The sequence below is a fragment of the Nyctereutes procyonoides genome, unplaced genomic scaffold (genome assembly GCF_905146905.1).
Source record: "Nyctereutes procyonoides isolate TBG_1078 unplaced genomic scaffold, NYPRO_anot_genome, whole genome shotgun sequence".
In the NCBI taxonomy this organism is placed as follows: Eukaryota; Metazoa; Chordata; class Mammalia; order Carnivora; family Canidae; genus Nyctereutes; species Nyctereutes procyonoides.
This window is the reverse complement of record NW_026575144.1, coordinates 12,767,202-12,788,520: the sequence shown is the minus strand read 5'-3', so window position 1 is coordinate 12,788,520 and position 21,319 is coordinate 12,767,202. Positions and strand designations below refer to the sequence as shown.

Below are 21,319 nucleotides of genomic sequence, written 5' to 3'. Positions count from 1 at the left end.
AAGATTTCCATTATTCTGATTAGACGAGAAATTGTGTTTAATGTTTTTTATAACTGTAGGCCCCAGAGGCTTCAAGTTTTTCTAATGTCCTTGTTTTTGTGTCTCTTGATTTTTGGCTTCCTGAAAAACTCCTCCTCAGAGCAAGTTGTGTCTTGTGTCATTTTAACTGTAACCTAGTGTTACTATACCGGATCTTTGTTGGTATGCTGGTAAAGGTATGGGACAGGAGGATATTCTATCATCTTCCAGCAAAATCTCCATCTCTCATAGGACCTGTGTCTCAGGGCTAGGATCGTCATAAGTGTTTCCAGAATGGTGTAGCTTTTTACTCCCCATGCCCTGTACTCCCTTTGCTGGTAGTAGCATTCCTACTCTATTTCTTTAAAGCCCTGACTCTGTTAACTGTGTTTTTTCCTCTTTTATGTGAGGTAAGCTGGAGGGGGAGGAATCTCCTTCCCCTAGCCATGATAAGGCTCAAGCAAAGCCCTTTGCCATTTGGAGTGGGCCATTGGGTTTCACAGTGGTTAATTTCTTCCCCTTTCCAGGCCCCTGAGGAGATCTTTCTTGGCTCTTCACCATGAGAACCTGCTGGGTTTTCTGGGGTATGAAAGTATGGAGGGATCCTAAGACTGTGGTGCCAGGGGTTTCTAAATTTCATGCTGGTCCACACTCAGCCTATAAGAGTTTGCCAGAATCACAGTTTAAGTGTCCCTACCAATTTATGGTTCCAGCAACTTCTGCCCCAGATGAGTAGGTATTACTGACCCTTCCAGAGAGGCAGCTCTCCGTTGGACATCAGGTGTCTGATGGGTCTAAGAGACATCAATATTCAGTTTGTTTAGCTTTTTCTTCTTGCAAAAGTGAGAGTGACAATTCTTAATCTTTTTTCATGTTAGAGCTAAAACTAGAAGTCCCTCAAGTTTTTCTTCTAAAAGACAAACCGTATCTTGTCCCTGCTCAGAACCCTGACATGGCTCCCCATTTCACACAGAGCAAAAACCAAATCCCTTACACTGGCCCACTGACTGACACCAGCTGAGTTCCCATCACTGCTCTGACCTCCTCTCCTATTCTCCTTGTGTTTAATCTAGCTCTCTTTGACATTCCTTCACCGTGCAAAGCATGCTTTCATGTGGAGTCCCTTGCTCTAGCTGTTTCTTCAGCCTAAAAATGCTCCACCCCCCCCATGGACTTCCACTATCAGCTCTTTCTGGGCTTTGCTCAAATTTCACCTTCTCAAATCAGACCCACCCTGACTACTGACAGCATTCACCACCTCCTAATATGCTCTATCATTGACTTGTTTATCCTTTGATCTTCCCTTCCACTAGAATATAAATTCCACGGGGGCAAAGATCTTTGCCTGGTTTGTCTACTGATATGTCCCCATTTCCAGATAAGGGTCAGGCACAGAGTAGTATACAATAAATCTCTGTGGATGTTGCTCCTGTGCACTGGCTATTTGGTACTTTATCCAGAGCCACTCTCTCTGTGAGTGACTTGAACTCAGTCTCACTCTTCCCTGCCCAAGGATAGGAGTACAGACTGGATTGCAGGAGGTTGACAAAGCTACTGTAGAAACATAACATACCTTCCAGGTGCTGGGGATACATTTTCACTTGGTAGCTGCCACCCTGGATGGTTCAGGAGAAAACTTCACAAGCTGTACACTGCATCTAGAAGCAAAGCACACAGTCCAATAGGTTTGTGTTCCCAGAGAGATTGTAAACTCCTCAAATGGTGGGACCATGGGTGTGTTTGTTTCCTGCTTCCTGCAACATGGAACAAAATGCACCATCATTGTGATTACTCAACACATACTAATTGAAATCAGTTGAGAGCTGAGAGATGGAAAAACTGGTTTTTGAAAAATGAAGTCTAAGCTTAGATGTAGTGAGTGGATGACATTTTATTATTCTAGAGAGATGATGATTCACAGTGCAGGGGCAGGGGAGGATGTGGGAAGAGGGAAGGTTTTAGACTGAGCATATGGGTCACTTAGAGTTCCCTCCTCCGGCTTTTCATGGTGTGTGTTTTTATTTTCTTGGCTTCCTATCAATCCTGTTTAGCTGTGTCACTGCTCCCTGCCATCCTGTTCACAGTGAGGAGTTAACACATGGCCAGCAGCACTGGCTGCTCTGCTGGAAGTGTGTTGCTCTGTGCTCTCTAGTCAGCTGAGTACCTGCAGGGTAAATCACAACCCACATAGAACTGTAGATCTACCCCAGTGGTGACAAGCTGATGTCACCCAACTGGCCAGCTCTTAACTGTGTCATGTAACTGCTGGGAAGTGCCCAGACAGCTCCAAACACCCTTTAGTTGAGATTTTTAGCCTAGCACATCAACTTTCTTGTCTTCCACTCCCCAGTACACCGCCCACACATCAAAGGGATGAGTTACCCTTAACTCAAACCATGCAACTTACTGTAATTTATTTCCAGGGAAAGGATACAGGGCTGAAATGAATGTTAGCAGCTCCTCTTAACCACTACTTTCAAAGTAAAGATCAGTTTTTCCTGATCCCTGTCTGGGATCTCAAGCCAGGCTATACCCTGTTTTCTTTCAGGCTTCCTATATTCTCCTGTAAAAGCATACTATAAAAAATTCATGGATTTAGTAATGTTAAGTGTGTCCCTGTTAATGTATTTTTTCCCCTGTTAATGTATTAAAGAAATATTTGCACCCCCCCCCCCCGCCTTTTTCTTAAAGTCTATAGCTTTCTCTCCTGAAGGAGGCTGCTCGCTGGCTTAGTATTTGCAGTTCTCCCGTCAGGGCAGTGGTGATGGTTCATTAAACCAGAGCATTGAAGAGCCACTACTGATCAGTCTTCCAGGAATGGGGAAGGGATGTGGGTCTAAGGCACACAAAACCTACATAAGTGGCTTCAGGGAATTCAGGGAAGGTGACAACTCTAGACTCTCTTCACTGAAAGAATTTTGAAAACTCACCTTACTCAGCATTAGGGGAAGCCCTCCTTAAATACTTCCCAAAGGCAGAACTTGATTCAGTTGCATCAGGCCACATTTTCCTTATAAGGCTGACCACTGGCATTTGCCATCCTTTATTGGTTGGAAGCTTCTGGTTTTACAGGATGTAAGTGTATGAACCTGCAGGTTCCCAGTCATGCCTTTTGCCAGGCTCCCATATTTAGGACAAGAACTTGGAGGTCACAGACTTTCCCATTCTTTCTTTCCTTGACCTACCAGTTTCAGGAATACTTTGATGGACCAAACCATAGTCCCTCTGACTGAAGAGAGGGTATTGATGATTCTGAGATGGTTGCTATGGTAAGTTTAAAGTCTTCAGAGGGAAAAAGAGAGTAAAGACCTCTTTTATAAGGGAAATCCATGGCTATTGCAAGGATTTGGCATGTAAATGAGAATCAGGAAGCAACAGGAACATTACCACTAGACTAATGCCCACTAGAGCCATGGCGTATATCACTTGATGAGCTAGGGAAACACCTGAAAGTTTCATTCATTCATCGTTTCACTTTCTGGAAAACTTTTGCTGCACTTACATCAGCCATATGCCTATACTACTTATCTGCTAGAAGACAAATAATAAATATATACTATAAATAATACCTGGTGTCTGCTGCCAAGGAGTATATGCTCCAGTGGGGGGCAAAGGAGATAAAAACATATAAAAAGTACTTTTGAAACAATACCATAAGGGCCATAGTAAAGTAACCTATATTTATTGAGAGTATAATGTAAGCAGAGTCCTGAGATTAAAAAAAAAAAAGGTATCTGGATTATGTCATTTAATCTTCACAATAAATTTCTCAGGTAGGTACCATTACCATATCTGCTTTTCAGAGGAGGAAACTAAGGCTCAATGGAGTGAAACTTGCCCAGGATCACACAGCTAATGAGATGCAAGGCTGTGATAGGAACACATGTCTATATGGCCTCCAAGTCCGCCCTTGTCACCAGGATGCTATGCTACTTTATATGTGATTTGAAGTTATAAGCCACAGATAGTGAGGATCTCCAGAAGGAGAAAGTAATTGAGGCGGTGGACAGAAGGGTCACAGGAAGTACTTTGGAGAGATGTCACTTTGAACTACTTTTTAATTTCATTTTACTTCTTCTGTTAACTTATTACTTCTGCCGATTATTTTTAAGTCATTGCTCTTACATTAAAAATATAAAACTTCAATTCCTAGAACTATACCTTCAAATAATATTATGCTACTTCATGTGTAGGGTAAGGAATTTCAACAGTTCTTCCCATTCTTTGTGCTGTCACGCATTCAATTTTACATATGAGATAAACACATGATACACTGTTACTATTTATGCTTTAGAGCAAAATTACTCTTTTAAAGCAATTGAAATAAGGAAAAAGTATTTTATTGCTACTAATTCCATTTATGATGCTCTGTTTCTTTGTGTAGATCCAGGTTTCCAAACGATATCATACTTCTTGTACCTGAACTTTCTAGAAGAGTTCTTTTAGTGTAGGTTTATTGGCCATTAACTTGGTCAGTTTTGGTTGTCTGAGAAAGTATTTCTTTTTCATTTTTGAAAGATAGTCTCATTGGGTATAGAATTCTATTTTAACAGTCCTACCCACCTCCACCCCTCATAAAAATATCATTCCATTTAGGAGCGCCTGGGTGGCTTAGTCAATTAAGCATCTGACTCTTGATTTTAGATCAGGTCATGATTTGGGATCCTGAGATCAAGCCCTACATCATGCTCTGTGCTCAGTGAGTAGTCTTATCCCTCTCTTTCTTCCCTGTTTGCCCTCTTTCTCTCAAATAAATAAATAAATAAATAAATAAATAAATAAATATTTCAAAAAATGTCATCCCATTTAGCACTTTTAGCACTTAAAAAATGCCACTTTGGCCCTGCATTGTTTCTGATGTAAGTCTTCTGTAATTTTTACTGTTGTTTTTCTTTGTGTAATGTCTTTTTGTAGTTTTTGCCTCTAGTATTTTCTTTGTCTTTTGTATTCAGCAGTTTGAATAGGACATGCCTAGTTTTATAGGCTTTGTTGTTGTTGGGTATTTATCCTCCTTGTCATCTGCTCTTGAATCTGTGACTGAGTGTCTGTCATTATTTTGGACAATTTCTTGGCCATTACTTCTTCAAATACTTCTTTTGTCCTCCTGTTCTCTTTCTCTTTTTTAATCTGAGTTTCAAACTATGTATATGTTAGATACTTGATATTGTTATGCAGCTTTTAGATACTCAGTAATATTTTCTTTTTTTAATTTTTAATTTTAATTCCAGTTAGTTAACACAAAGTATTATATCACTTTCAAATGTACAATATAGTTATTCAACAATTCCTCACAATACCTGGTGCTCATCACAAGTGCCCTCCTTAATCCCCCATCACCTATTTCACCCATCCCCATTCCTCAGGCAACCATCTATTTGTTCCTTACATTGAGTCTGTTTCTTGATTTGTCTCTCTTCTTTCCTTTGCCTATGTGCTTTATTTCTTAAATTCCACATATGAGTAAAATCATATGGTATTTGTCTTTCTCTGACTGACTTATTTCATTATACTTTCTAGCTTAGCACTATACTCTCTAGCTCCATCCATGTTATTGCAAATGGCAAGATTTCATTCTTTTTTATGGCTAATAGTCCATTACATGTGTATACCACATCTTCTTTTTTTTTTTAAAGACTGTATTTATTCATTCATGAGAGACACAGAGAGAGAGAGGCAGAGACACAGGCAGAGGGAGAAGCAGGCTCCACGCAGGATGCCCAACGTGGGACTCGATCCCGGGTCTCTAGGATCACACCCCGGGCTGAAGGCAGCGCTAAACCCCTGAGCCACCGGGGCTGCCCCCACATCTTCTTTAACCATTCATCAATTGATGGGCACTCCAGCTGCTTCCATATCTTGGCTTCTATAGATAATGCTGTTATAAACATAGGAGTACATATATCCCTTCGAATTAGTGTTTTTGTATTCTTTGGGTAAATACCCAGTAGTGTGATTGCTGGATCGTAGAGAAATTCTATTTTTAATTTTTTGAGGACCTTCCATACTGTTTTCCACAGTGCATGCTTCAGTTTGCATCCTCACCAACATGTGTTGTTTCTTGTGTTGTTGAGTTTAGTTATTCTGACATGTGTGAGGTGATACGCCATTATGGTTTTGATTTGCATTTCCCTGATGATGTGTGATGTTGAGCATCTTTTTATGCTTTGTTGGCCATCTGGATGTCTTCTTTAGAAAAATGTCTTCATGTCTTCTGCCCATTTTTTAAATCATATTATTCATTTTTGAGGTGTTGAGTTTTGTAAATTCTTTATATGCTTTGGATACTAACCCTTTATTGGATATGTCATTTGCAAATATCTTTTCCTTTTTTTTTATTTTTTTATTTTTTTTTAATTTTTTTTTAATTTTTTTATGATAGTCACAGAGAGAGAGAGAGAGAGAGAGAGAGAGAGAGAGAGGCAGAGACACAGGCAGAGGGAGAAGCAGGCTCCATGCACCGGGAGCCCGACGTGGGATTCGATCCCGGGTCTCCAGGATCGCGCCCTGGGCCAAAGGCAGGCGCTAAACCGCTGCGCCACCCAGGGATCCCGCAAATATCTTTTCCCATTCTACAGGTTGCATTTTGGTTTTGTTAATTGTCTCATTCACTTTGCAGAAACCTTTTATTTTGATGTAGTCCCCATAGTTTTTTTTTTCTTTCTTTCTTTTTTTTTTTTTTTTTGGTTTGTTTCCCTTGCCTCAGAAACATATCTAGAAAAAAATCACTATGACTGATGTCAGAGAAGTTACTGTCTATGTTCTCTCCTAGGATTTTCATGATTTCAGGTCTCACATTTAAGTCTTTCATCCATTTTGAATTTATTTTTGTGTATGGTGTAAGAATATTTTCTTTTTTGAATTCACTCAGTTTTATCCTTTTGTTTCAGTTTAGGTCATTTCTATTGACTTATCTTCAAGTTCATTGATCATTCCCTTAACTGTGTTAGTGTGATGAGCTTGCTGAAAGTATTCTATGTATCTGTTATAGTGTTTCCATTTCCATCATTTGTATTTGAGTCTTACTTTTATAGTTTCCATCTCTGTCCTGAAATTATCCATCTACTCTTTCATATTGTACACCTTTTCTATTTAGAGCCCTTAACATATCATCATAGTTCTTTAATTTTCCTATCAGATAGTTACAACTTAAGTGTCATATCTGAGACTTGCTCTGTCACTTTGTCTTTTAGGAGTACATTTTTTTCTTGCCTTTTTGTATACCTCATTTTTTTTTACCTCATAATTTTTTATTGAAAGCTAGACATCTTGTGGTGAAAATACCATATAAAGTAAATAGTTTTTATGCCAAAACTAAGCACACCTTTCCTTCTGCTAGATTGTTAGTGCAGGGATATGCCTGTTGTCCGTATCTCAGACCCTGCTTACTCTGGCTTCAGTTATCTTGTAGTGGGGGGAGAGTTGTAGCCTGGTATCCCCCTCCATACATGATTAGAGGGCCCATTGCAGACCATGTGTCCAGTGGTCAAGGTCTGGTGAGTACACTGGATTAACAGCCACTGCACTGGCTTTGTATGATGTCTTAGATAAGTATATGGAATTTTCTTCAGCCGTGGTTTTAAACTAATTTTTGCAACTAGATAGCTATCAAATAGTGTAATGATTCAATAGATTGTCTAGCCAAATAGTAGAGTATTAGCAGCTAATTAGATGTTAGGTAGAGCAATTTGTACCAATGTTGGATATATGAGGTAGAAATATCAGAGTTTCTGGGGTGCCTGGGTGGTTCAGTCAGTTGAGCATCAAATCTTTATTTTGGCTCAGGTCATGATCTCAGGTCCTTGGATCAAGCCCCCTGTCACACTCCATGCTCAGTGGGGGGTTTGCTTCTCCCTCTCCCTGTACGCCCGCTACCTGCTTGTGTCCTCTCTCTCTCTCAAAGAAATAAATGTCTTTTAAAGAAAGAAACATCAAGTTTCAGAGAAGTATATATTGTTAATCCAGTTTGGACTTCATATATATATATATATATGTATATATATATATATATATACACACACACACACACACACATATACATTTATACATATTCACGGGTAGAAAATGCCAAGAAGGGTAACTCCTCAGCCATCATGAACTGTGGCTTGTACTGGAAGTTAAGTCAGAATGAGGTAGGTAACAAAACTTTTTTGCTTACACTTTATGTAATTCTGAACTATTTGATATTTTTTAAGTGAGGCTATATTATTACATTTTTATTAAAAAAGAACATAAATTTTGAAAGTCTAGATGCTTAAAGCAGAAAGCTTTATCATATGGAACATCACTTTATGAATCATTTTATTTCTACTAGATTGAGGAAACGTTTGTACAAGTATCACATCTCAGTAGGGTACATAAATGAGAAGTACTGGAGGCATGTGGTGGATGGCATGGGCAGGGGGGCATTCAAACCTGATGGAGGAAAAGCTGCCTCATAGCTGCATGTAATAAATAATATTATTTGTCTCTCTCATTAAAATGCTAAACGTGCACAGGCAGCACCTAACATCCTGATAGAGGCTTATGAACCTTGCACCTCCTTCCTAAAGACAGTATTTGCCACATGTGGGATTATAATGGATCTTTGAGAGAGAAGAAGCCCCCAAAACAGAATCTGGAAAGCTGGCTTTTCTAAAATAAAATCCAAAACAACAGTAGGAAAACTGTCCTACGTAGAGTAATTGAATGAAGCCTAACATAAGGCATTGAAAGGATTAAGGAATGGAAAAGGAAGGCTGGGTGTGTCCATAAACTACATGGTTTCTACTGCTTGGCTCCAAGATCAATGTGAACAGGCTGCTTAAAGAACAAAAGTTAACACTCACTCACTCCTGTTTCTCCCTTGTTGAATCTGCCCTGTCTCCTTCGGTGAAGCCCCTCCCCACCTACCTGAGCCCGCACTCCTGCTAGCCCCCAGGAGCAGAAACATACTCACAGATGCCATGCTTCATTTAATTCCTAGTACTCAGGGGTGGTGAGAAGACCTTTTAGTTTTGTGCATTCATAGCCCTTGGTAGATTATAATAAAATTTCAATGTGCAATGGTGACTTCATTTGCATTTATGGATGCACTAATGAGCAGTTATGGAATAGGAACCTAACTAATATTTTCTGTCTTGTTCTCCTAGGGGTCCGAATTTGGCTGCATAAGGGCGGCTAATCAAAGCATCAGAGCTTGTTGCGTTTTCTTTTATTAGCTGCATATTCATTTGCCTAAGTAGCCTACCCCTGCTGGGTACTCTCATCCTCTATCATCCCTATTTCTCTCCTCAGTTACATTTTTCCAGACTGCTCTTCACAGATGATAAACTAAAATTATTACCCCAGGTTCCTTTTTTTCCTTCCTTAGATTTTAATCTCACTTAATGGTTCTACTTTCACTTTTCTGGTGTAGGTTAATCAGATTCATCCCACGTGATACCTCTTGCCTGAATAATTCTGATATTTTATATTTTACTATTAAATATGGTGTTGAATGTGATATGACGCCGATATCCTTTATCAGGTATAAGAAGAACTCTTTTATTACTAGATTGGAAGGGATTTGTTTCAATGTGTGTTGAATTTATTTTTCCTCATCCTTCCTGTATGAATTGAGTGTCATATAGTTTTTCTTTTTTTACTTTTTTCATGTTGTGAATAATACTGACATTCTTCTAATATTAAGCCATTATGATAGGAAGCAGATTTGATTATGATTATTCTTATACATTTGTAGATTCATTTTGTAAATGTCTTATTAGAGTTCTGCATTTATATTAATAGATAAGAACATCTATCTATATTTTCCTTTCTTATGACATTCTTGTTCATTTTTTATAGTAAAAATATCCTGTCAAGATAAACTCTGAAGTTTTCCTAAGATGCACATTTTAAGGCTATTTCTTTTCCTCTACAAAGTGCTTTAGCTGAGTCCCACATGTTATGATTGATACTACTGCTCTTTATTGTCATTAATTTTTAAAAAACATTTTAGTTATTTATTTCTTTTTAGAAAGAAACAGAGAGAGTGTCAATGGGGGGTGGAGCAGAGAGAGAAAGAAAGAATCCCATGCAGACTCCATGAGCTGAGCATGGAGTCTGACACAGGGCTCAATCCCAGGATTCTGAGATCATAACCTGACTCAAAACCAAGAATGGGATGCTTAACCACCCAGGCACCCCTTATTGTAATTCATTTTCAAATATTTTCTAAATGTTACCATTTTAATTAGTTCAGTGTTTTATTTGTTGATGATAAATCTAAATGCAAAGTTTCAGATGGTTGCTGCTATTATTTTGCCATCATTTTCTTATTGACACCTAATGTCATTGCAAAGAAGTTTGCGTGATATCAATTCTTAGCACTGATTAAGAATTCTTTTTTTTTTAATTTTTATTTATTTATGATAGTCACAGAGAGAGAGAGAGAGAGAGAGAGAGAGAGAGGCAGAGACATAGGCAGAGGGAGAAGCAGGCTCCATGCACCGGGAGCCTGACGTGGGATTCGATCCTGGGTCTCCAGGATCGCGCCCTGGGCTAAAGGCAGGCGCTAAACCACTGCGCCACCCAGGGATCCCTGATTAAGAATTCTTTTGCAGTAAGTCATCAATTCTTATAAATGTATATATGCTTCAACATTTTATTTTTCTTCGGTTGACTGCAGGACTCTAATACATACATCTCTTAGACAAAGCATATGAATTCTATTGGCCAAATGTTTTTAGGGCAGCCCTGTTGGCGCAGCGGTTTAGTGCCACCTGCAGGCCGGGGTGTGATCCTGGAGACCCGGGATCGAGTCCCACATTGGGCTCCCTGCATGGGGCCTGCTTCTCCCTCTGCCTGTGTCTCTGCCTCTCTCTCTCTCTCTCTCTCTCTCTCTCTCTCTCGCTCTGTGTCTCTCATGAATAAATAAAAAATAAATAAATAACATCTTTAAAAAAAACCAAATGTTTTTTTATGCTTATTTATTATCTAATTAAACTATCATTTTTCTGAGATGCATGTCCTAAAAATCTCCCCCTCTTATTGTAGATTTGTAATCTTACCTTGTAATTCTGTTTGCTTTGACCTTAGGTACTTTGAAACTGTTTGGCTAAGTGCCTAAATTCCAATCATGTCATCTTCCTGATGACTCTTCCCTTTTATTATGATGTACTGATTTTTATCATTTTATTGAGAGAATCAATTTTGTCTAATATTAATATAGTTAAGCAAGCTTTGTTTTGATTGGGATTTACCTGGTAAAGTTTTACCTAAAACTTTCTAAGTCATATTAATATTTCTTACAAAGGCATTTAGCAAGACTTTTTAAAAAAAATACACACTGAGAATCTTCACATTTTAATAGGCAAATTTTATTCATTGACTACAATTACTGATATGTTTGTAGTTTTTTCTATTTTTTCCTCCATATGTATGGTGTTGTTTTTTTTTTTTTCCTCTTACCCCTTCTTTCTGGCCTTTTGTTGGATGGAATAGACTACTTTTTAATTCCTTTTTTCCTCTAGTGCTTTGAAAATTGAATACTGTGCTCCTGGTCCTCTAGTGAAGTGGATCTCAATGTGTGGTCCCCAGATAGGGAGCATCAACATCACCTGGGAAGTTATGCTTAGGCTCCATCCTAAATCTACTAAATCAGAACTTCTGCCACCAGTTCTTTGTTTTACAAGCTCTCTGGGTGATTCTGACACACATCAGAGACTGAATACTTTGGTGCTTTAGTGGTTACTCTTAAATTATTAATAAGCACATTTGATTAGCATTTAAAATTAACTAAAATCTCTTCCCTCCTCTCAAACAATCCAAAGACAACACTTTAACTCCAAACTCCCCTCTCATATCTTAAATATTTATGACATGCAATACTTGGTTACGCCTTCAAGTGAATTACTAGCTTTATGATTAATTGTACAATTCTAATATTGACATTCTAACATTTTAGCTGTTTTTTCTCTCCACTGTTATTCTTGTATGTTCTATTTTCCTTCAAGGTTAAATTTCCTTCTTTTTTTTTTAAGATTTTATTTATTTATTCATGAGAGACATGGCAGAGGAAGAAGCAGGCTCCATGCAGGAAGCCTGATGTGGGACTAGATCCCAGGACCCCAGGATTACACCCTGGGCCAAAGGCAGGTGCTCACCTGCTGAGCCACCCAGGCATCCCTAAATTTCCTTCTTATTGAAGCACATTTTTGTTGTTGTTTTTTTCTGCAAAGTTATATGAGTAATCAATTCTCTCAGATGTTGTTGGAAATGGTCCTTATGTTTTCCTCTTCACACTTAAATTATACTTAAGTTCTATACAAGATTCTAATTCAATAGTCTTTCTTAAAACCTTAAAAACATTATTTCATTGTGTTTTGGCATATATTTTTTGCTAATGAAAAGTCTGCTATCATCCACATTTTTTTTCATCCACATTTTTTATAGGTAATCTGTAAGAAAGATTTTTCTTTTTGATTTTGATGTTATACATTTTCACTATGATATGCGGTAAAGTATGGATTCTTTTTATTTAACCTGATGGGACTCGATGTGCTTCTTCAATCAATTTTCCTCAGTTCTGGAAAATTCTGAGCCATTTTCCCTTCAAATATTTTCTCTCCCTTTTCTCTCTCATATTTTCAGGAACTCCAATTGGACGTATGTTATGTCTTCTTATTCTGTCATGTATGATTCTTAACCTTTGAGATTTTTAAAAAATCTTTTCCTGTCTTTGTGCTGTGTTCTGAGTAACTTACTCAGATCTTCCATTTCTCTATTTTCTGTTTTTTTATATAAATTAATTTTTATTGGTGTTCAATTTACCAACATACAGAATAACACCCAGTGCTCATCCCGTCAAGTGTCCCCCTCAGTGCCCGTCACCCATTCACCCCCACCCCCCGCCCTCCTCCCCCTCCACCACCCCTAGTTCATTTCCCAGAGTTAGAAGTCTTTATGTTTTGTCTCCCTTTCTGATATTTCTCACACATTTCTTCTCCCTTCCCTTATATTCCCTTTCACTATTATTCATATTCCCCAAATGAATGAGAACATACACTGTTTGTCCTTCTCCGGTTACTGTGGCCAAGTTCAAAAAGGGTGTTGCCTGAGTTCTCCTCTGGGATTTTGATGGAATCTTGTCTCACATTTAGATCTTTCATCTATTTTGAGTTTATCTTTGTGTATGGTGCAAGAGAGTGGTCCAGTTTCATTCTGCACGTGGATGTCCAATTTTCCCAGCACCATTTATTGAAGAGACTGTCTTTCTTCCAGTGGATCGTCTTTCCTCCTTTATCATATTAGTTGACCATAAAGTTCAGGGTCCACTTCTGGGTTCTTTGTTCTGTTCCATTGATCTATATGTCTGTTTTTGTGCCAGTACCACACTGTCTTGATGAACACAGCTTTGTAGTACAACCTGAAATCTGGCATTGTGATGCCCCCAGATATGGTTTTCTTTTTTAAAATTCCCCTGGCTGTTCGGGGTCTTTTCTGATTCCACACAAATCTTAAAATAACTTGTTCTAAGTCTCTGAAGAAAGTCCATGGTATTTTGATAGGGATTGCATTATACGTGTAAATTGCCCTGGGTAAAATTGACATTTTCACAATATTAATTCTGCCAATCCATGAGCATGGAATATTTTTCCATCTCTTTGTGTCTTCCTCAATTTCTTTCAGAAGTGTTCTATAGTTTTTAGGATATATTTTGAGAACCATTTGAATGGTAAATGGTTCTCCAACCTTTTATTTTCAGGTTGTAGGTGTCCTTCTGTCTAAAATGAGTCTCTTGTAGACAGCAAATAGATGGGTCCTGTTTTTTTATCCAGTCTGAAACCCTGCGCCTTTTGATGGGGTCATTAAGCCCATTCACGTTCAGAGTTACTATTGACAGATATGAGTTTAGTGTCATCATGATATCTATTTAGTCCTTGTTTTTGTGGATTGTTCCACTGAACTTCTTCTTAAAGGGGAATTTTAAGAGTCCCCCTTAAAATTTCTTGCAGAGCTGGTTTGGAGGTCACATATTCTTTCAGTTCCTGCCTGTCTTGGAAGCTCTTTATCTCTCCTTCCATTTTGAATGAGAGCCTTGCTGGATAAAGTATTCTTGGTTGCATGTTCTTCTCATTTAGGACCCTGAATATATCCTGCCAGCCCTTTCTGGCCTGCCAGGTCTCTGTGGAGAGGTCTGCTGTTACCCTAATATTCCTCCCCATGAAAGTCAGGGACTTCTTGTCTCTTGCTGCTTTAAGGATCTTCTCTTTATCTTTGGAATTTGCAAGCTTCACTATTAGATGTCGAGGTGTTGAACGGTTTTTATTGATTTTAGGGGGGGATCTCTCTATTTCCTGGATCTGAATGCCGTTTCCCTTCCCAGATTGGGAAAGTTTTCAGCTAGGATTTGTTCAAATACATATTCTGGCCCTCTGTCCCTTTCGGTGCCCTCGGGAACCCCAATTAAATGTAGGTTTTTCTTCCTTAGAGTGTCATTTATTTCCCTTAATCTGTCTTCATGGTTCTTTAATTGTTTATCTCTTTTTTCCTCAGTTTCCCTCTTTGCCATTAACTTGTCTTCTATGTCACTCACTCGTTCTTCCACCTCGTTAACCCTCGTCGTTAGGACTTCTAGTTTGGATTGCATCTCATTCAATTGATTTTTAATTTCTGCCTGATTGGATCTAAATTCTGCAGTCATGAAGTCTCATGAGGCCTTAATGCTTTTTTCTAGAGCCACCAGTAGCTGTATAATGGTGCTTCTGAATTGGCTTTCTGACATTGAAGTGTAATCCAGATTTTGTAACTCTGTGGGAAAGAGGGCTGTTTCTGATTCTTTCTTTTGAGGTGAAGTTTTCCTTCTAGGCATTTTGCTCAGTGCAAAGTGGCCAAAAACAAGTTGTATTGGAACACGGGGGAGTATCACTGGTCCGTCTAGCTGGTCTTCTGGGGGGGGGCCTGCTGTGCTGATTTTCAGGTGTTAGCACTTGGGGGAGCTGCTCTGCCCCTGCCTGCTGCCGGGCTCAGCGGGGGTTGTTTACCCCGTGGGGCCCCAGGAGGAACAGTCGCAGTTGCTATGGCAACTCTGGAAGCCTGGATTCAGCCTCCCCAGGAACTACGGGCTCGGGGCTCGGGGCTCTCGGCTCTCCGTCCGCAGGGCCTGGAGGCTCCGGGGCGGGGCCGCTGATCTGCTCAGCTCGGGGCAGGAGCGTCCTCGCTGTCCTGGGCCCTCCCGGCCTCTGCCTGTCCCGGGGGAGGCCGGATCCTGGGCTGTGTCCCGGCGCCCTGTGCTCCGGGGCCTGCGCTGGTGGATTCGCGCTCCCGCCCCGCAGCCCCCTCCGCGGAGCCGCCGCCCGAGCCCCTCCGAGCTGCTCCGGTCGGTCCCTCCGTGCGCGCTGCAGCCCTTAGGGAGCTCGGCGCACTCTCCAGGGGCGCAGGTGTCTGTTAGTGTCCCCGGGAGCCCGAGGGCATCCCCGCCCTCCTGGGTCCTGCTCCACCTCCCTGCGAGCCCCTTTCCGCCCGCCCGGGAAGGTTGGTGCAGCTCCTGCTCCTCCGGGACGGGGCTCTCCTGTCCTGGGGACACTCGCCCCGGCCTCAGCCCGGCTCCTCGCGGGGCCCCTCCCCCTCGGAGGCCTTTTGTTTCTTTATTTCTTTTTCCCCGTCTTCCTACCGTGATAGAAGCGCGGACTCTTCTCACTGTAGCATTCCAGCTGGTCTCTCTTTACATCTCAGGCCGAATTTGTAGATTTTCAGGATGGTTTGAAGGTTATCTAGGTAATTTGGTGGGGACAGGCGATTTGGGGACCCTGCTCTTCGCCATCTTGCCCCTCCCCTCTCTCTATTTTCTGTTTTGCTGTAGCTAATCTGCTTTTACACCATCTCCTGGAGTTTTACTTTAATGCCTTCATTTTTCCCTTCTAGAATTGGCATTTCTTTCTTTTTCAATTCCAGTTGTTCTTTCTTCATATTATGTTACTCTCTTATTATTGCTTACTTTTTATGTCAACTCTTACTCATTTATTTAGATTCTTTTTTGTTGTTGTTGTCGTCATCGTGTCCCCCCCACCCCCCACCCCTGTGTCCTCCAGCTCCCCGCCCAACCCACGGGTCTAGATTCTTTTATATTGCTGTATTACATAAGATTCTTGGGATGCTAAATGTCTTGTGCATTGAATTTACTGACTTCTCATTTACCCATTTTCCTTTTATGTTTCATAATTTTCACTATGGACTGATCTTTAGTGGGAGGTTGTTGTTTTTATCTGTGGGAGACCTATATATTCTGGTTGTAGAAATGTCCCTGAAGACTGTATATGCATTTACTTTTGCAAGAAAGTTTTGTCATCCTCCCTTTTTGTGTTATGACCATTTGCTTCTGCATTCCCATGCTTCTGGAATATTTTAAATTTAAATCCCACTCCCGGGATCCCTGGGTGGCGCAGCGGTTTGGCGCCTGCCTTTGGCCCAGGGCGCGATCCTGGAGACCCGGGATCGAATCCCACATCGGGCTCCCAGTGCATGGAGCCTGCTTCTCCCTCTGCCTATGTCTCTGCCTCTCTCTCTCTCTCTCTGTGACTATCATAAATAAATAAAAATTTAAAAAAAATTTAAAAAAAATAAATAAATAAATCCCACTCCCCTGTATTATGATTGTTAAGGTTTTGGTGTATTATGGATGACAAATTATACTCTACACCAAGAAGAAGGCAAAGTTTTTTTTGTTTTTTCCCAGCACTGGTAGGTGGGGGTTTTTCTAATTCACCTTTTTGTGGACATGGCAGCCAGCCTGTCAAGTCCATTAAAATCCCAAGTCCTTAACAGCAAAGGCCCACATCCATATTTGTATCCTCTTGGGGTCATTCCAATGTCAGTTCAGACTTATTTTTCTCATTTTTCATTCTGCCTATTGGAAGTTTTCTCTTCTTTTGTCTTCAACTATTAATTACATTTTTTCTTACAATCTTTTAAGTTATTTCTATTATTTTTACAGTGAAATAACCTTTGTGTATAACCATGCTCCCTGAAGCACATCGATATTTTGCTAAACTGTGTTCTATTTAATAAATTCTCAATGCACTTCATATACAGAGGTAGAGTCTGTTTTTGATCTTCTGAAATTCAGTCTTGTAACCAGTTGTAACCCTGCCTTAACATGTTTATTCAACTTATAAAATTCTAACTCATATTGTCAGCTTTTAGTTGAAAATATTTGTTTTAGAGCTAATGTCCCTATATTTAAATGATCACATTTGCTGTTATCACTCTATTATTCTATAAAAGTGGTGCTTCCCCTCCCCCCAAAACTGGTACCCCCCAAAACTGGTATCCCACATTTGAGATGTTACTGGCTTTACTTTCTCCATTCCTTCTTGAACATTTTTTCTGCTCCTCACATCACCTCCTTCCTGAGCATGCCTTTCAGCTCTGCATGCCTCTTCAGGTTCAGACATTCATAATCACAAGTTGCATTACCTTTCTGAGAAGGAAACAGGCTGAATTTAACAACAGAATGCAAGAAAAGAAAAAAGATAAAATGTGTGTGATAGAAGTAATCTGGGAGACAATAAGACTAGGGTTAGGATTAGAGCAGTAGGAGGAAAGGTGGTGATTGGGGTTGGGAAGGGAAATTACACTTTAATCGAATGAAATATCCTATGTGAGTCTCCCTAAGATAGTGTACAATATTAAAATGTCCAATAAATTGTGAGTTATTTTATTGGTAGAGGATGCCCTGCGGAAAGATGGCATACATATTATTTCAGAAGGTATTAGCAAAGAAATGGGTTGGGTTGTCTTTATTTAGTGACATTTTTCTAAAAATAATTTGTGAATTTATGCAAATTGAGTTTCCTCTCTATAGCAGAGGTATGACAGCATTGCCTCACCTAATTGAAGAGATATTCCCCAAAAGGGTCATTGGAAGTGAGAGTATTTATGGTGTCTTTCTTTGGGAAACAGCCAGAATCACTCCACTGTGACTTCATTTACTCTTTTACTAGTGTTTTTGGTGGAAAAGACCCAAATGATTTTTGTTTTCTCTTATAGTCATACTTGGATAACTTGTGAAGTTTATTATGCTTCCATAGGGCTGAGATTTAAGATCATGGCAGGAGAACATTAGGAGTGAGTTAAGCTTCATAAAAACAGAGGCTTTGAACTATCTGCAGAGATGCAATTTCATAGGTAATCTAAGTGGGATTTCTATTTAGAGTGCTTCAGTGCAATGTTATGCTGTATGCAGCAGTGCTTACTAGAAAGGTGTTAATGCTGCTGTATCCACTGAATCAATCTTTTCTCTCTTTTTTAAAAGATTTCTTTATTTATTTTAGAGAGAGTGAGCATGAGCAGGAGAGACAGAGAGAGAGAGAGAGAGAGAATCTCAAGCAGACTGCGCTGAGAGCCCGACTCAGGGCTTGATCTCATAACCCTGAGATCATGACCTGAGCTGAAACCAAGAGTCAGATGGTTAACTGACTGCTCCCTCAGGTGCTCCTCCACTGAATCACTGTTATTTTAGATGTTTCTTGATTTTATACACGATGGTCTAATAGGAAGTAAAGTGCCTCTTATATATACTTTCCATTAATGATCGACACTTGAGTTTCTTCTTTTTGGGTTAGGCATCACCTTTTGAATACCCACAGATTTTTCATTTTTTCACTTGATTTCGCTTTTGAAGAGAAGGACAAAATGTAGAGGGAAAATATGGTTGGGTCTTTTTAACCTGAACTATACCTCTCCACACTTCTAGGAATAAAATACATAAGCCATATCCTCCTTCTTGGAGCTGTGCATTCAAGAAGCTCGGAGAACCCAGAAGCCTGCCTTTCTGAGATCCACTTGAATGTTGCCAGACTCGTTGGATGGTGTTCTATTTTATTAATTGGGCATTGACACTGAAAGGGACGTTCCAGGATAGATCCGAGCTCTTCGTCACTGTGCACGCAGAGAAGAGGTCCCTCATAGTGGCTGCAGCCACATTTGTCATGTCCACACTTGTGACCCTTGTCCCTTGCCCATTAGCAGGAAGGCTTAGGTAGAGGAGTTGCTGTCCCTTGCTGCTGCATGTCAGACAGGTTTTCCTACTGCTGTCTTTAAGAAGGGCTCCTGGCCTTGAGGAGACATGGTGAGATTTGGTGGTAGGTATTTCTACCACCATGCAGAGAACCCACAGGTGGTACTTGGACCTCTGGTTTCACATGGACAGCCCATGGGGCCCCATGAGTCTGGTTTCTTCCTCCAAAAACTAGGATGACCTAGACTTGGTAAGTCTCAGTTGTTTTAGATGGGGGCTCTAGAATTTCCTGATTGTGGGCTAAGCACATCCTCAAAATAAGACCTCCATTTATCCTAACATCTGTCAAATTCTTATTCTCATATTGCACTTAAAATTGCCAGGCACTGTTCTAAGTCCTAAACAAAGATGAAGTCACTTCATACTCAGATGACACTATAACTGTTATCATCCCCATGATGGATGCCAGCTGGGATTCAAATTCAGGCAGCTTGTCCTTAAGCCCATGTTCTTAAACATTGCACCATGTTGACGTCTGACACATCTATAGCGTGTCCTTTTTCTGGTGGTCTTTGGGGAAGGAGATTAAATTACTGTGTTGTGGAGGGATCCTAGATACACAAAGAACTGGCATTCAGGAGTTCTGATTTTTTTTTTAGTGAGAACAGCAGAGTCTGTTTTATGAGGTGCTTATTGAAAATCTTTCACAAAACTTGTGTTTTATTCTTCATGATGTTTATGAAAAAGCTGAGACATCAACACAGGAAAAGAGCAAAGATACCTGGGGTCTCAGCTGCAATTAGAGCATGAGAATGCATGTGCCTGATTACTGGTTTTGCTTATATGTAAATACAAGTCGCTGTGCTAAGCAAAAAATAATTATAATAGATTCATTGAATCATAATGCAGCCAAGTTTCACTTAGAGCTTTAAACTTGCAGATGAGGCTTTCCCTAGGGCTCCTGTCTGATTGTAGTTGCTATGTCTGACCTACTTATCAGCTTTTCACAAGGTGGCTTAAAAGCCTCCCAGGATATAGTCATACACAGAAAAGGAGAAACTTTCCATAACCCCTGATTCATTGGTGGGGTATTTGGGGGGTTGTGCATCACATAAGGTAATCTTGTTCATTCTTGTAGTTTTCTTCTAGGCATGAGTCACAAGGTCAATTCTGAATAAGTAAACTAAGAATTCTTGACAGTTGGAGGAACTAGTGGCTTTCAAACCCAGAGGCGTCTTGTGTGATAGAATTTGGTTAGGCATAACTGAGCAAGTTCATGCAAGAGAGCCTGGCACCACTTTGCAGGACTTCAGCTTTTGATGTCATCCAGTGTCATGTGTTGATAGTCTTCCCTTTTGGTGATTAGCATGTGCCTCCTCTGGTTGGGTTCATGGCAAGGGTGAAAGGAAATGATATTGGCCTTTAAAGAAAATACTCTATCTTAATGGAAGTGAGTCAAGAGTTCGAATCTGTTCAAATCTGTATTAGAACGGTCTGTCTCAGTCCATCCAAGTCACCTACTGACTGGGGAAAACTCAGGTTTTCAGTCTTCTGAGAAAAGACTGTTTTTCTTTTCACTCTTGTGAACCCAAGAAATGCTATCTTTAGCAGACAAAACAGAGTAAGTCTTCTCAACTGTGAGAATGTCTAAGGCCCTGGGTGTCGGCAGTCCCATCCAGAATAGACTTGGGAAGCTTCAAGCAACCCCAGGATGAGAACTAAAGTGGCCTTTCTGAAAGACCTTGGAAGCCAATAGGAGTCAGCCCTCTGTGATTGATGTATGAGCAAGAGTAAAGAAAGTGAAAAGTCATCAGCAAAAACCAGACGTCTGTGTTTCTTTTCCGGACTCACATCCTTTGAGGGTGATTCAGGTCCAAGCATGTCATCAGTCTCCCATTTGTCCTTTCCTTGTTTGCCCTCCCCACTTTCTCTGTTTTGTTCCTGTCCCCCACCTTGGGGGGCCCTCCCCACTCCTCTCTACCTCTGCTGCTTCATTTCTGGGTCCCTGGGCACCACGAGACCCCACGGGTTCTGTTCCTACCAGCCACCACTAATTCCTTAAGAACTCCATGTTTGCTGTGCCTTTAGAAGACTTTTACCCTTGGTCCTCTTCTACTTCTACTTGGTCTTCTTCTACTCCTGTCGGATGAGGTTTAATTCCACTCTGAAGTTAACTCCCCAGCACCAGGATGTCTGTGAGAGAGTGGGGAGACAAGAGAGGCAAGAGGAAGATTTGGGAGACAACTCTGATGAGCCTCATCTGTCCCATTCCACTTTTATGGAACAACCCAGAAAAACCTCATCTTTGGGTCCCCAAATCACAAG

The 21,319-nt window shown here is 40.4% G+C and overlaps 1 protein-coding gene across 1 annotated transcript in view; it reads left to right on the top strand.

The window, feature by feature from the left end:
* The window catches only part of PCNX2 (pecanex 2), a 291,225-nt gene that overhangs the window by 185,230 nt on the left and 84,676 nt on the right, over positions 1-21,319 (top strand). The window lies entirely within an intron of this gene.